At 33.3% G+C, this 17045-nt stretch overlaps 1 protein-coding gene across 1 annotated transcript in view; it reads right to left on the bottom strand.

The window, feature by feature from the left end:
- LOC129217772 (protein HIRA-like) overlaps nucleotides 1–17045 on the bottom strand; it is a 93696-nt gene that overhangs the window by 64108 nt on the left and 12543 nt on the right. The gene's annotated exons all lie outside the window — the stretch shown is intronic.

The raw sequence follows: 17045 nt of genomic DNA on the forward strand, positions 1-17045 counted from the left end.
GAAACGTTTAAAGGTGATCGGCAAATTCAAAAAAGTTCTGGCGAGAAAGTACGAATCCAAAAGATCCGATGAAGTAATCTAAATGTTTTTTCTTTATTAAGACTATTTCTATAAGTTTGGTTCTCACTAGAAAGTATGGAACAAAATTAACAAAATGCTTTCTTGATTACAACACTCAATAATCGCAGTTAATCTTAAAATCTTCATATTAAGGTTAATTCTAAAGCAGCCAATAAAATTTAAATTAAAAATTTAGCGAAGAAGAAATATAGGTATGGTAAAATCTATTCGTACAAATTTGTATACCGCCGCATTTTGTGTAAAATTAGCTCCTGACGTCAGGGGCGGCATTTCAGCATTTCGTTTGGGGGGTCGAGTTTCTTGAACATGAATTTCCTCAGTACGGTATAAAATAAATATTGGTTAACAGGAAGGAATAATAAAACGGTTTTAATGTTAAGAATAATCGGGCTTGTTAAGAACAATCAAAGTTTTTGCGACCAAAGCTTCAAATTTATTTTGTAACAAGTTATCTCATAAAATATCTCGGTACCAGTTTTTATTTTTTAGTAAAGTTTTAGTCTACTATTCTTTGGGTCAGGATTAACAGAAAATCTTGTAGCTATATTTACTCAAAATCCAGTGTTTTGCTTTTTTTCCAGTACAGCTAAAGATGAAGGCCTTGCTTGCCACATTTCGCTTCGAATTAATTCTCTAACTTCCTGAGACACAAAAGTCATCTTTAAAATGACTGATCAGATTGAAATAGACTAAAAACAATGGAAGCAAGAAAGTTATGTTAAAAAACACACTTCCTTCAGATTTCTCTTTAAAATAACCAAGAAAGCTTTTTAAATTGGGCTAGTATTTATTTTGAGTCATTAAAAGGTAAAGTCGTAATTCACAAAAGAATTACTTTTCCTTCATGCTGTAAATTTTTCTTGTAAGTGCAGTGGCGCAGCGAGGGGGGGGGAGTGACCCCCCCCCCACACACACAGCCATTGGTTTTAACATAAACGCAAATTCTACTGCACAATGCAGTAGTTTATGCATATGAAAGTGTTGTATAATATATTCAGACATAATTGGTCTTGCCATTTAAACAACCCTCTATTGTCATCATAAATATATACGTATCAATTTTCTCATTGTTTGTCTCACTGTCCGGTAGATGGCGCCATGAGTAGACATCAACTGTGTTTTTTCTGTGGGATATAAGAAGTAAGATCACAGAGGGTTTGTGTGGTATTTGGTGTGTGGCTATCTTGTAACATGGTGTTTTCTTTTCCTCATGTCCGAATGGGTGTATTATATAGAATATGGTACAGGTATGTAATTACAGGTATGAAGTTAAATGTTCATCCATCCTGTTTTGCAACGTACATTGTAATTTCTTTAACTTACCAACTATTTTAGACTGTTAAATAAAAGCTTTTTATAGCAGAAGTATCTTTCCTTGTAATGTGTAATATTCACTCTGCTTAGTGTTAGACAGTATTAGAATATGTCAGATACCTTCGCTAATGGCGTTTGATATTCTGTACATAACATTTGGTTATGGGCAGTTATCATGCTAGTTCTAGTATTTAATTGTATAAGTAAGGAAGAATATTTTTGAATGACCTTCATTATTATCGCTAGTATTTTGAGTAAAAGTGAAATTATCATTTGTTTTCCACTTAAACATACACCTATTCGGACTTTGAGGAAAATTGCACAAGATGGCCGCCAAGTATAAACAAGAATGAAACGATGTATGAAGATGGGGAGGCCATGTTTTATCCCCATATAAAAGTTTTTATTTCAATAGTAATAGTTATTTCTCACAATTTTTTGAGAAACATTGAAATTTTAATGAGGAATTTTTCGGAAATTTAAAAAAAAAAAAAAAAAAAAAAGTAGAAATTGAACTTTAAATTTTTTTGAAAAAAATTTTTTTTTGCTGGACTTGTCTGTCATTTCCCAAATTGAAATATGGCACTAATTCAGCCTGCAATTGAAAAGCTGAGTGCAAATAACTACGCAAGTTGGGCAAGAGACATTAAATTCGTACTTATTGAAAGAGGAGTATTTACGACTATTAATACTGACATTCCTGAAATAAATAAAGAGACAAATATTACGGCTAAAGAAGTTGATGATTTTATATCTAAATCGCAGACTGCACTTGCTCTCATCTATTTGAGCATTACTCCATCATACAGACAAATCATTGAGTCATGTAATACAGCGAAGGAAGCCTGGATTCTACTGAAGACACATTACGAACCAGATAATCGGTCCAGACATATGCAGCTCTTCTCTGAACTATTAGTTTGCCGTCTACAACCAGAAGAGAAAATTGACTTATTTTCGTCAAGAATATGTCACATCGCCGAACAGCTGAAATCCATTAAGCAACCAGTTCCTGAAATATACTTGACCTTTCAACTACTAAGACATCTGCCTGATGCATTTGAGCCAATCGTCCAAGCTATTCTCAGATGGGATGACAATAAGTTTAACTACAGAGATGTGCTCCTTGAGCTGATTTCTGAGGAATCCCGCCTACTCCTTAGAGAACAGGACAGGACCGCCAATTTTCTTCCAGAGGTCCAGTACACCAAGAGGAGGATGAGATGCTACAGATGTGGACGATGGGGACACAGTAAACAGCAGTGCCGTGTTCTGACAAAAGCCAGGAGTGACGACTCATATTCAACGGAAGCTGACCGTACTACAGGTACAGACAAGTATCTAAACAAGAAGAGTAGAAATAAGAGTTTCAAAACCAAGAAAAGGTCCAAGAAATCTTCCAAAGGGCATTTCGACTCCAGAAGTTTTTCTGATGAACATTCCGACTCCAGAGATTTTTCCAGTAAAACAGGTACTCTTTCACTTTTTACACAGGCTAGCTATACAAGCAGCAAACAAACGCAGAATGCATTTGTGTTTGATTCGGCTTCTTCTCATCATTTTGTAAAAGATAAATCTTTTTTTGTGGACTTTACTCCAATAAAAGAAGAAATGTCAGTAGCCGTAAAGGGTAATACTTTTCCAATTGAAGGTAAAGGAACTGTAAAATTGAAAATAGGTCATCAAATTTTTAAATTTACAAATGTCATGTATTGTCCAAAATTGCGTAGAAATCTGATTTCTGGTCCTCAACTTGATGTTAAAGGAGCAGAATTTGCAGGTGGTAAGGGTAAGGTAAAAGTAACTCGGCAAGGTCAATATCTTTTTTCAGCCACACTAGATAATGGTGTTTATTATGTTTATCCAAAGGTTCTTAAGAATATCCCTAAAAAGGTTCATTTTGAAGCCTCTGTTGTTGAAAATAATGAAATGCATAAATGGCATAAACGTTTTTCTCATGTTAGTCCTGAATTGATTGTAAATACATGTAATCACCAATGTGTCAAAGGTCTTCCTAAACTTAAAAGTAAGAATTTTTTTTGTGAAACATGTCAAATTAACAAGCAAAGGAGAGTACCCTTTAAATCTTTAGGGGAGGTTACAACTAAAAAACCACTGTCTCTTCTTGTAATGGACATTTGGGGACCTGCCAAAACTGTAGGTAAAAAGGGGGAAAGATATTTTTTGAGCATAATTGATGATTTCTCACGTAAAACAGCAGTTTACCCCATACGTAGTAAAAGTGATGCATTTATAATTTTCAAACAACATATAGCTAGAGCTGAGAGGTTTCTAAATAAAAAAGTAAAGAAAATTAGAACTGATAATGGTCGCGAGTTTGACAATGAACAGTTTACACAGTTTTGTAGGGAAAAGGGTATCAAACATGAATTTACAAACACATATAGTCCAGAAATGAACGGAATTTCTGAACGCTTTAATCAAACTATTATAAATGGTGTTCGTACAATTTTAGACGAAAGTGGGTTAGATAGAAGTTTTTGGGCCGAAGCGGCATTGTATTTTTCTTATACATGGAACAGATTATGTCACAAAAACCAAACTAAAACTCCTTTTGAATTGTATGGAGGAAGACAACCCTCAGTAAAGCATTTAAAACCCTGGGGGGTACCTGTGTTTATGGGAATTCCAAAACAACACCGGGGTAAATTTGATGCAAAAGCAAAGAAAGGTGTGTTTGTCGGCTATGCATTCAGAACCAAAGGGCTTCCTAAAGAAGACAAAATTGTTGAGACTGTTAATGTATCTTTTAAGGAATCTTTACCTGACAGACAGAGTAATAGTGGAGCAGTGCTGGGTTCCAAATGTAATAATGAATCTGATAGTTATGATTCTAATAATAGGTCAGAGGTTGAGTCAAATGACAGGTATTATATTACTTCTCCTCTTAGGTACAGTAAATCACCTTCGGATGAAGTATTAAAATCCAAAACAAGTGAAAGTACAACCCCTTGTACAAGTTTAAGGAGGGTTACCTGGGAACGAGAAGCAAAACCTCGACCAGATGGAACACGTACTGATATATATTACTATAAACATGGGGAAAGGGAAAGATTAAGATCACATAAGGATGTTAAGTCATATTGCAAACGAAACAATATTTTATATGAAAAAGAACTGTTTGATTTCAAAGGTAGTAATACAAGCCAAGGTATTGTCCCAAATATTCAATCTGAATATTGTCACTCAGACATTTCAGACATTGATGGTGATTCAATCTTATCTAGTTCAGATTCTCCTTCTGCTAACAGTTCAGCATGACTAGAGGAGGTCACAGTTCCCAGAACTTATAAGCAAGCAATAAAATCTTTCCAAAAAGACAGGTGGTATCAAGCAATGAAAGATGAGTTAGAAATTTTTGACAAGAGACAGGTCTGGAAATTGGTAAAATTACCGGAGAAAGTCATTCCATTAGGATGCAGATGGGTTTACTCTATTAAGAGAAATGACCAAGGGAAGATTGCTCGATATAAGGCAAGATTATGTGCACAGGGCTTTAAACAAGTACAAGGCGAGTCTTTTGATCTCTCTTTTAGCCCTGTTGTCAATATAAGTATCATTCGCTTCTTCTTCTCTCTACTTGTGTCATGTAAAGGTTGGACTCATTTGCAATGTGATGTGAAGTCGGCTTATCTGTATGCCCCTTTATCTGAAGAAATTTATCTTGTTCAACCACCGGGATTTTGTGTAAAGGGAAAGGAGGATTATGTTTACAGATTAAAAAAGGCATTGTATGGTCTTCATCAATCTGGAAGAGTCTGGTATTTTGAAATCAACAAAATTTTAACAGAATTAGGTTTTGAAAAGTATAATTGGTGTAATTGTGTATATATATTCAAAAGTGATGTCATATTACTACTTTATGTAGATGATATTGTCTTATTTGGTAGATCTGAGAAACATATTAACTAGGTTCTAAATTTGTTGAAAAAACATTTTGATTTAAAAATACTTGGTCAAACTAAAAAGTTATTGGGAGTTGAATTCGAGGAAAATGATAATTCTATCTTAATTCATCAATTAAGTTACATAAATGAAATATATGATAAGTATAAAGAGTATAATCCTCCTATCTCTTCTCTCCCTATAGCCAAGGGTTCTGTTTTTTCCAAATCTCAATCTCCTCAATCACAAGATGAAATTAATGAAATGCAAAATTACCCTTATAGAAATCTTTTAGGCTGTTTATCTTTTCTGGCAAGCCGTACAAGACCAGATATTTCATACGCTGTAAATGTTTTCAGCCATTTCCAGAACAATATTGGAATGGTTCATTGGTCAGGTCTGTTAAAATTATTAGGTTATGTTTATTTAACTAAGAATCTGAAATTAAATTTGACTTGTACAAACATTCATATAATTACATACAGTGATGCTGATTTTGCATCTAATCGTGATGATCGTACATCAATGGGAGGACAACTTATACTATTGGGTAAAGCCCCTATAATGTGGCGTACTTCTAAGCAAAAAAGTATTTGCTTGTCTACAATGGAATCAGAATTTGTCTCTATGACTGATGCTGTTAAAGAACTAATATGGTTTGATCGCATATTAAATGAATGCATAGATAGAAAAGTTATCAGTGACCGTAAAGTTCAATCTTGCCTGTATGTAGACAATTTAGCCACTATTGATTTTGTTAAATCTCCCATAGAGAACCGTCGTACAAAGCATATAGATGTCAAACTTTTCTTTGTTCGTGATTTGTTCTTTAAAGATATTTTCAGCATAAAATATGTAAAAAGTAAAAATAACCTTGCTGATGCTTTTACCAAACCTCTTACCAAAGGTGACCTGAACAAATTTTTGAGTGATATTTTTGAAATGACATGAAGTACAATGTTTTTTTTTTTTTGATATTCAAGTGTTTATTACATATGAATCTCACTTTGATACATTAATACCTGATTTTGTATTAAATTGATTATCCATAATCTTTTTTCATCCAGTTTGATACTTAGTAAACCAATTTAATTTCCCGCCTGATTGTTTCAACTGTGCTTGGTTTGGCCTACTCCTTCTGGCTTGAGCAGCCTCGGGAAACGTTTCGTAGGGGTGTTTTATTGTAAATGCCAGAAAGTCATTGGGTGTGGATTGTCCAAGTATCAGGGTTACATGAGGGCCTTGCGCGGGCATGTTATTTTTAATTTTGTAAGACCCTATTTTGATAATTGGCAATGTCACTAGGTCCCGGTTTAACAGTATTATTGCTGGCTCTGAATTTTTTTTAATTGTCATAGTATCAATATGTTTATACAAATACATTAGTGTTTTTTACAATCAAATATGTATTAAAATAATTTTTGAAGTATTAATGAAAGTCATGTTTTTCATGTATATGTGTTTGAACGCAGGATATCATGAATTCTCTTATCATGGAAAAGTAGCTAAACATAGTGCAATATTTAAGTATTGAAAAAAAAAGGCTTGGTCATGATTGTCCTTTATGAAACATAATAGTCTTTCTATTTACAGAGCTTATATAAGTTATTTTAGGACTTGTCTATATGAACTTATTTCTGAAAAATGCTATTTTTGCAGAAAGAAGACATTTTTGTAAAATGTTTCAGATATTTCATTTGTTTATCTTGATGTTACTTGGATTTTTTTCCATGGTAGTATTTTGGAGTTTAGTGTTATACAAGTTGTTGGTAACTTATTTTTATATGGTTAGCAGGATTAACCAGTTATAATTATTTACAGTTAAGAAATATATATATATAATTTTTAGTATTGTTATATTTATGTTATCATAATTGTTATATATTATGTTAAGTTTTTATCTTTCATATATCTGTATTAAATGCAATCAGGGTTGGATTGTTCGAAACAGTTGTATAAGCTTATGAATAGTATGAATAGTTTTTTTAAAGTGTCAAGAGGGGAGGCCATGTTGTATAATATATTCAGACATAATTGGTCTTGCCATTTAAACAACTCTCTATTGTCATCATAAATATACACGTATCAATTTTCTCATTGTTTGTCTCACTGTCCGGTAGATGGCGCCATGAGTAGACATCAACTGTGTTTTTTCTGTGGGATATAAGAAGTAAGATCACAGAGGGTTTGTGTGGTATTTGGTGTGTGGCTATCTTGTAACATGGTGTTTTCTTTTCCTCATGTCCGAATGGGTGTATTATATAGAATATTCACTTTACAGGTATGAAGTTAAATGTTCATCCATCCTGTTTTGCAACGTACATTGTAATTTCTTTAACTTACCAACTATTTTAGACTTTTAAATAAAAGCTTTTTATAGCAGAAGTATCTTTCCTTGTAATGTGTAATATTCACTCTGCTTAGTGTTAGACAGTATTAGAATATGTCAGATATCTTCGCTAATGACGTTTGATATTCTGTACATAACAGAAAGGGCTATTTTGATCAAAAAATCCCCTTCCAAACGTATTTTTCATCAAAAAAACTCCCTCCAGAAGGTATTTTTGATCAAAAAACCCCCTCCAAAAGGAATTTCTGGCTGCGGTAGTGTATAAGTGTAATATTTTCTTTTTCGTTTCTTATAACCAACTTACATAATATTGAACTTAAGACCAAAGAGAAATGTATCTCATCAAATACTGCCTCCATTTCTCGAGAAACTGAATTGATTATTTTGTTCAAAATATTAAATATTTTCACTAAACTTCATGTCACTTTTGTCACCTCTTCTACATTGGCATACAGTAAAAACTGTTATAAAAAGTTCTGTCACAAAGTTCCACACTTAGTTCAAGCATTAGTGCGAAAATTACAAAGAATTTCAATTGTCAATTCAATAATTAAGATTGAAAATTTTATGATAGAGCATTGTTCAAAAACGCTCCGCAGGAAATGAAGTAAACAAAAATTCAAACAAAGTCATACATATCAAAATAACATTAGATTTTCTATTATCGAGATGGTCACTTTCCAGTTATTCTTCCAGGGAGATTTTATAGGTTTAACTCTTGAATACCATTTGTGTCACTGAGAGATTGTCAAGTCAAGAGCCTGAAGATATATTTGTTGATGTGAAAGTATCTTTTGATCTGGGTTTTTCAAAAAGAGCATATTTTTACAAAAAAGTTTCTATGAAAGCATATAATATATCAAGTTGCTAAAATATGTTTCAAGTACAGGGAAACAATGAACACTTACTAGCTAAACATTAAATTAAAATATGAGCATTAAATTTATGCAAATTGACATGGAGTTTACGTGTAAAAATTGTGCAGTCTCGACACTGTACGGGCATCTCATACAAAATGCACCATGATAGCATAGATTACACAATTTTTAAATATTTAATCCATATGAAGAGATTACTTATTTAGTTAAGGCAAACCATTATTCTCCATCAGTTTTTTTCTGTTCTGAAAATGCAGGCAAATGATTTTCTAAGTTATCTAAATTGAATTTAACCTTTTTTTTTATTATTATTCTTAGTGAAAATTTTGGGGGTGCGACCGCCCCCTCTTGACCCCCCTATTTGCCGCCCCTGCCTGACGTATATGTGCCCTATTTTCGTTGAAATTATATTGATGAAATATAATTTAAAATATAATCGCGAAAATTTTCAGAATTAGAATATTTATATTTTTTATAAACTCTGAAATTATTTTTGGGTGTCATCTACCAGATGGGTGTCACCTGGGGCAAACCACCCCTTCTTAAGAAATTGGATTTAGAAAAAAAGCCTTTTTTCTCTCAAGTTATAGCTTTCAAAAATTGAAAGCACACGATTTGATCAATATCTATTTATTAAACATTAAAAGGGGGCAAATTACACATAATCCTTTTCAAATTTTTTAAAAGAGATTTTTAAGTCATCTCACTTTTTAACTCCTAACTATTAAAAAATTTGATTTTTAAATTGAATTTCTAACGTTGTATGCGTCTTGGGTTTACAATAAAAAACAAAATGCGAAATTGTCATAAAAAGGAATTAATATTTCAATCTCTGTTTAGAGGTTTTCCCCCTTCCTCTGAAGGGAGAGAGGGAGTTGGAAAAAATACAACTTAAAAAAAAAATTTTTAAAAATCCGGAGTCGGAGTCGGGTGTTTCAAAAATCCAGGAGTCGGAGTCGGGGTCGGAGTCCGCCATTTTCCTTCCGACTCCGCAGCCCTGGTTGCTACGCCAACAAAAAAATACGTCATTATACTGATTTTCATGACAATCGGTTGAACGGGGCAGAAGTTGCTACTCTGCAGTGCCACCTGGTGGCGAGTGGCTTCAATGAGCATATTATGCACCTTCTCTGTGGAAAAATACATATATATAGCAATTTTCATAATAATCGGTCCAGGTATCAATAGAAGCCATGACTATACTCAAATTTTGTACTCACGCAGTTTGCAAGATCAATCAATCGCTAAAAATATCAAATAGAAAAAGTTTTAAATCCCCCTGTTGCATGAAAAGTCATAAAACAATAAAGGAAGAATTTATTTGTTCAAGCTCAAGAAAAATGGCAACAGCTAACTTCTTATCAATGAGATCTTTCACGCGAATTAATTTCTGCAGTCGATAATTTTATTCTAATTTATCCAATGGATTGTGACTTAAATTGGAATAAAAAAGGAACTATCGATCGAATTTTTTTCGAACTGGTCTGGAACATTCTTAGTACCAAAAATAGCAAACGGTGAAAGTTTCAGCCAAATCTGCCGGGTAGTTTTTGAGTTCATGGATGACATACAAACATTCATTTTTATATATATAGAAGATTTAAGAATTTTTAGAATAGAAAAGATTTGTTTAAGATCCGTCAAAAAAGTAGCGGATACGGATACAGATTTTTATTTTCCCTCGGATATCCGCGGATACGGATACCCGGAACATCACTAGTTTTAACATGTTTTGGTATTGCAATGTTTCTGTACTTCAAGATTTGATTTTAAAAAGTGGCTGATTTTATAATCCAGTGATTTTATTAGTGGCGGGTACTGTAACATTTTCTGTGCAATTGAAAAGATTTAAAATCATAACACATAAATAAAAGAATAAAATATTTAAAAAAGTTATGCTAGACAAACTAAATTTATCATAACCAGAATATATTGAAATGCAAATGTTTATGTAGTACATTTCTCTTATAGTTACAAGAAAATTGTAACAATCAATGGTTTAATGTCATTAAGGCAAATAAAGAAGTTTCAGTCCAAATTCCATCATCTCTTTCGTTAATGGCCCCCAAATCAGCAACGCTTACTGAGCAAACCACTATGTTGCAACGTTTTATCAGACTTCAAAGACTGTTTGATTATTTGTATTTGAGGACATTCTAAACTAAGTTTACAATTTATTCAAATATTTTATTGATATTGAGTACAAAAAAAAAATGTTTTTCTTAAAAATGTGGAATTGTATTAATCAGACTTTTTATCTTTATATAGAGTGGGTTGCCACATCAATGTGGACACTCAAAAAATTTAATTTGATAAAATAATAACAAAACTTATATCAAAAATCTTATCAGTTCGGCATATTTTACTTTGATTATGTCCCAGATATATTGAATGCATTGAAAAAAAAATAAAAATAGATAAAATATTTAAAAAGAATTAATGGCCTATGATAAGGCTTTAAATTGCCTGGCTTTCTATACAGAGTTTTGTATTCTTTTTATCTGTCTGGGAACTGATTTACCATACCTTTATTGAGTTTTATGCTTAATGTCACTTGACTGTGTTATTTTCTAAGTAAAAATGGCACTTAGTGACTTCTTATCAGGTTGCATATCAAGAAAATTACCTGGCAAGTACAAAACTAGGATATTACTTTAAAAAACCTAACCCAGTGGCAAAACAACCCATGAGGACCAAGGCCTACTGTGCCCATCTCAGTTTTCTTGGCCATGAGCTCTGGGGTGCAGGGCAGATGTTCCGGTTAAGTGGTCAGCCGAACACAGAACACCCAGAGTTTAGTCCCCAAGCAGGCTTAGTACTCATTTTATTGACCCAGTGGAGGAATGAACACCCGAGTAGACCATGACCAATCAGGGAATCGAACCCAGGCCTGCAGCATGGAAGCGCTACCACTGAACCACTGCTCTTCAGGATATATCTATCTCCTGATTTTTTTAAAATCCTTCTTGCGCTCATGGCAAGATATAGAATCTCGCGTCAAAACAAAATATTTGCTATTCTGGGCCCATTCTCAAAACAGTGGTATCAGTTGAGTTAGCAATATTTCTCTGTATTTGTCTTGCTGATAGTTTTTTTTACACAATATGAAGGTATCTAACTTGTTAAAAACAAGAACAATTTCTTTAAAGAACCAAGCTAAAGAAACAAGTGCTATATTTGACAGCTTTTGTGATTTATTGCTTGCGCAAGCTACACAGATGTATAAGCTGATCCCTATAATCTGCTCCCTCCCCCCTTAACTTCAAAAAAGATTCTAAAAATTATTGATTTATGCACAGAAATAACGTTATTTTGATTTCAGACTTGCTTTTTCATTAAATAATTTGTGAAAGGACCGTTTTAGTTGATCAGAATTTTGTTAAAGGTCTGCTTTGATTGATTGATTGATTGGATTTTTGTGCAGGGTCCATCAACACATCCAAATTTCCTCTGGCAATAATAGTCTGAAGAGATATGTTATGCAGACATAAGTTTGAAGTGCCCTTCTCACTCAAAATTATTACCACGTAATGATAATTCTCTAGTATTATATTTTCATCCATATTTTTAATGTCTTTTAATTCTTAAATTTAATTATTTTATTTCTATTTAACACAAACTGCCGAATGGCAACACGTAATTAAAAAAAAGTGAAAAAGACGCACGAGATCGTGTTCCACGAATTTGGTCTTGAGAAAATAAAAATGACGACTTCTTGAAGTATATGTGATGTAAATAAAGTTTTGTCGATTTTTATAAAACAATAGAGTCAAATTCTTATACAAAATTAGGGTGTTGTTATAAACCTTCACAACACTCTCAGTGGTGACCCACGTTTTGGACAAGAAAAAATGGAAAAGAAAAAGAAGACGGACAATGCTTTATTCTATGGTATGCTCTTCACTTAAAGTCATTCACTTGAAGGGAAATGCTCTGGCCTAAATTTTATTTTCGTGTAAAGATAAATTTTATTTTTGACTAATTTTTCTTTGTTTTAATTTAATTGCATTTGTTTATTTTACTTGTAAATTCTCAGTTAAATTTTAAAATGTCGGTAGAAAGTTTAGATAATGTTGAACTTACCAATAATACTGTACAAAGTGACTCAGTTTTGAGAGTTGCAACCAGATTACCTCCACTATGGAAAAGTAATATAACAGTTTGGTTTATTCAAGTGGAGGCTAGTTTCAATGTTTCACGTATAACAAATGATGAGACGAAGTATAACTACTTGTTATCCGCCATTGACGCAGATACACTTAGCACTGTTACGGATTTAATTATAGCTCCTTCAGAGGGAAATAAATATCAAGCTTTAAAAGATAGATTAGTTAAAGAGTTTTCCGATTCGCAATCAAGCCAAATACGGAAACTTTTGTGTGAACTTACATTAGGTGATAAAAAACCATCTGTTTTACTTCGGCAAATGAAAGAACTTTCACGAAATTCAATTACTGATGAATTTTTAAAAACCATTTGGTTAGAACGTTTGCCAACACATATTCAAGCCATTTTATCAGCATCAACTTCAGAGTTGACTGAACTGTCCATTTTAGCTGATAAAATTCATGAAATAAAAATGGAGCCATCAGTTTGCAAAATTTCAGAAACACTAAAACATAGTGAACAAATGACGCAAATATCAAATTTGCAAAATCAAATTGAGCATTTAACCATGCGAGTTTCTGAATTAACTAAAATGGTATCAAAACGTTCATTTTCAAGAGGTCGTAGTAATCATAGATATAGGTCCCAATCTAGGAGTAGACGAGTTCCAACACCCTCAGATAATCAAAATACATCTGAGTTTTGTTTTTATCATGAAAAATTCGGCGATAAAGCATTTAAATGTCGCCAACCATGCAGTTATGATGCAGTTCAAAAAAACTTGCCATAGCTGCTATGTCTAATAACGATATTTACCCTGACATAGCAGCACATAAACAGTGTAGATTACACATAATGGATAAAAGTACGGGATTAAATTTTTTGGTTGATAGTGGCAGTGATATTTCTTGCATTCCTGCCCATTTTTCATTCAAAGCAAAAACTCCCATCACTTACGTGTATGCTGCGAACGATTCAAAAATAGCTGTGTACGACCACAAGGTGTTAAATATCAACATTGGATTGCGTAGAATATATCAGTGGCCATTTGTTGTAGCAAATGTTTCTTGCCCAATTCTAGGAGCAGATTTTTACAAAATTTTTCACTACTAGTAGATTTAAAGAAGTCGAGATTAATTGATTCAGTCACTGGTTTGACAACGAAGGAAGAGTTAACTAAAACTCAATATAGTGGAATTAAATTAGTCTCGGATAATATGGTGTACAAAGAATTATTTAACGATTTTCCCGAGTTATTGAATCCTATCCCAAATTTCAAAACACCAGTCAGTCACGATACTGTTCATTATATAGAAACAAAAAGACCGCCTTTATTTTCTAAGCCCCGACGTTTACATCCAAAGGTATTAATTGAAGTTAAAAAAGAATTTCAATACCTTATGGATCAAGGAATATGCCGTCCTTCAAAATCTCCTTGGGCTTCTCCTATTCACGTGGTACCGAAAGCGGATGGATCTTACCGTATTTGTGGTGATTATCGAAGGTTAAATTCGGTCACTGTGCCTGACCGTTACCCTGTGCCACACATACACGATGTAACGAACATTTTACACGGCAAGAAAATTTTCTCTAAACTCGATATTGTTAGGGCATATTTTCACATTCCAGTTTTCAAAGATGATATTCAAAAAACTGCAGTTACCACACCGTTTGGTAGTTTTGAGTTCTTATATTTAAATTTCGGTTTAAAATGTGCAGCAAATACGTTCCAAAGATTTATTAACGAGGCACTTTCAAATGTAGACTTCGCTGTTGCTTATTTAGACGACATACTAATTTTTTCCGAAAATGAAACGGAACACTTAGAACACATGAAAATTGTATTAGGTAGGCTTGCCAAATATGGTTTAAATGTGAATATTTCCAAAAGTGTTTTTGCTCAAACTGAAGTATCATTTTTAGGACATGATATTTCTTTTGAAGGAATTAAACCTTTAAAATCAAAAGTTGAAACCATTCAAAATTATCCTAAGCCAAAAACAATATCAGAGCTTCGACGATTCATTGGATTAATAAATTATTTTAGAAGATTTGTTAAACATGCAGCAAGACTGCTTACCCCTTTAACAGATCAAATAAGAGGATGTAAAAAGAATGATAGCACTCCTATTGAATGGTCTCCAATTTTGAATGACGCATTTGAGAAAGCTAAACAAAGTTTGATTGGCGCTGCATTGGTCTTTCCCTCGCAGGATGGGCAGTTAGCATTACACACTGATGCTAGTGATTTCTCCATTGGTTCAACCTTAAGTCATCAGACTGAAGAAGGGTTGAAACCAATAGCATTTTTTTCAAAAAAACTGAATACTGCTCAGTTAAAATACTCGGTTTTTGATAGGGATTTATTAGCCATTTATGAATCAGTAAAATATTTTCGACATTTCATCGAGGCGAAAGAATGTATAATATACACTGATCACAAACCAATAAAATTTGCTTTTCAAAAGAAACGAGATACCTACACAAATAGGCAAAGTAGATGGTTATCCTTTATCTCTGAGTTTACAACTGACATTGAATATTTGCAAGGTAGCTCAAATGAAGCAGCCGATGCCCTTTCTCGAATAAGTACAATTAAATTTCCTACTTCACTAGATTACGCTAAGTTAGGTGTTGAACAAAAATCTGACTTAGAACTTAAATCTGCTTTAGAAAATAAGGAATCTAATTTAGTATTAAAATTACTTACTATGCCTGATTCAAAAACTGAAATATTTTGTGATATTTCTACAGGAAAAGCACGACCTTTTCTAATAAAAAGTTTTCGTAAACAAGTTTTTTTAAACCTACATAATTTAACACACCCAGGTATAAAAGGTTCGACTAAGCTTATTAAGCAGAGATTTGTTTGGCCTTCAATGGCTACGGATATCAAAGTATGGGTTAAAGAGTGTTTAAACTGCCAAAGATCAAAGGTTTTCAGGCACACTAAAACTGAAGAAGGAAAATTTGATATTAACACATCTAGGTTTGCCCATATACACATTGATCTAATAGGACCACTACCAGAATCTGAAGGAAAGAATTACTGCTTAACGGTAATTGATAGGGCAACGCGATGGCCAGAAGCATATCCTATTTGTGATATGACAGCACCAACTGTCGCTAAGACGTTGATGTCTGAATGGATTTCAAGATTTGGTTGTCCAGAAAAAATTACATCATATCAAGGTCGTCAATTTGAGTCTGAGCTATTTCGACAATTAACTCGATTCATTGGTGCCGAAAAGATAAGAATTTCACCATACCATCCTCAATCAAATGGTCTTATTGAGAACTGACATCGACCATTAAAATGTGCTTTAAAAGCTCGACGAAATGAAAAATGGACCGAAGTTCTTCCCACCATACTCCTAGGATTCCGTGCAGCGATTAAAACGGATCTGAATGTTTCACCAGCCGAACTTGTTTATGGAACTTCACTTCGACTTCCTGGAGATTATTTCGATGAACATTCGGTTATAAAAAGCCCTGAAACTATGATACAGAAGCCAAGAGATATATTTCACGATTTTGCTCCTTTACCGACAAAATCACATTCTAATATTAAGCCTTTCGTATCACAAGACTTAAAAACTTGCACCCATGTTTTTATCAGAAATGATGGGGTGCGGAAAAGTCTTCAGCCGCCATACAACGGACCTTATGCAGTCATCAAGCGCGGCGCGAAAGTGTTCAAAGTAATGATAAAAGGCAAAAATGTCACTGTGTCTGTAGACAGGCTAAAACCAGCATTTCTGTCTGCTGACAAGGACAATGTTAACCAACCAGAAGAAGAAATGCGTAAAAAGGATGAAGAAACTTCATATAGGACAAAATATGGACGAACAGTTCACTTCCCAAAGAATTATGGACATGTCATTCGTGGTTAATGCGTGACTTTCGGCAACGCATTTATTATCATCATTACTGGGAAGGGGGTACTGAAGTGCCCTTCTCAGTCAAAATTATTACCACGTAATGATAATTCTCTAGTATTATATTTTCATCCATATTTTTAATGTCTTTTAATTCTTAAATTTAATTATTTTATTTCTATTTAACACAAACTGCCGAATGGCAACACGTAATTAAAAAAAAGTGAAAAAGACGCACGAGATCGTGTTCTACGAATTTGGTCTTGAGAAAATAAAAATGACGACTTCTTGAAGTATATGTGATGTAAATAAAGTTTTGTCGATTTTTATAAAATAATGGAGTCAAATTCTTATACAAAATTAGGGTGTTGTTATAAACCTTCACAACACTCTCAAGTTCAAAGCTTCAATAGATACTTTTTTACTTAATATGCATTTTTTTGCAAGAAAAACTAATTAAACATTAACTTAGGTAAGTACCGTATTACCCCGCATTAGCCGGCATGCCACAAAATTCGGGGGGTCGACAGA

The sequence above is a fragment of the Uloborus diversus genome, chromosome 1, assembly GCF_026930045.1.
Source record: "Uloborus diversus isolate 005 chromosome 1, Udiv.v.3.1, whole genome shotgun sequence".
Lineage (NCBI taxonomy): Eukaryota > Metazoa > Arthropoda > Arachnida > Araneae > Uloboridae > Uloborus > Uloborus diversus.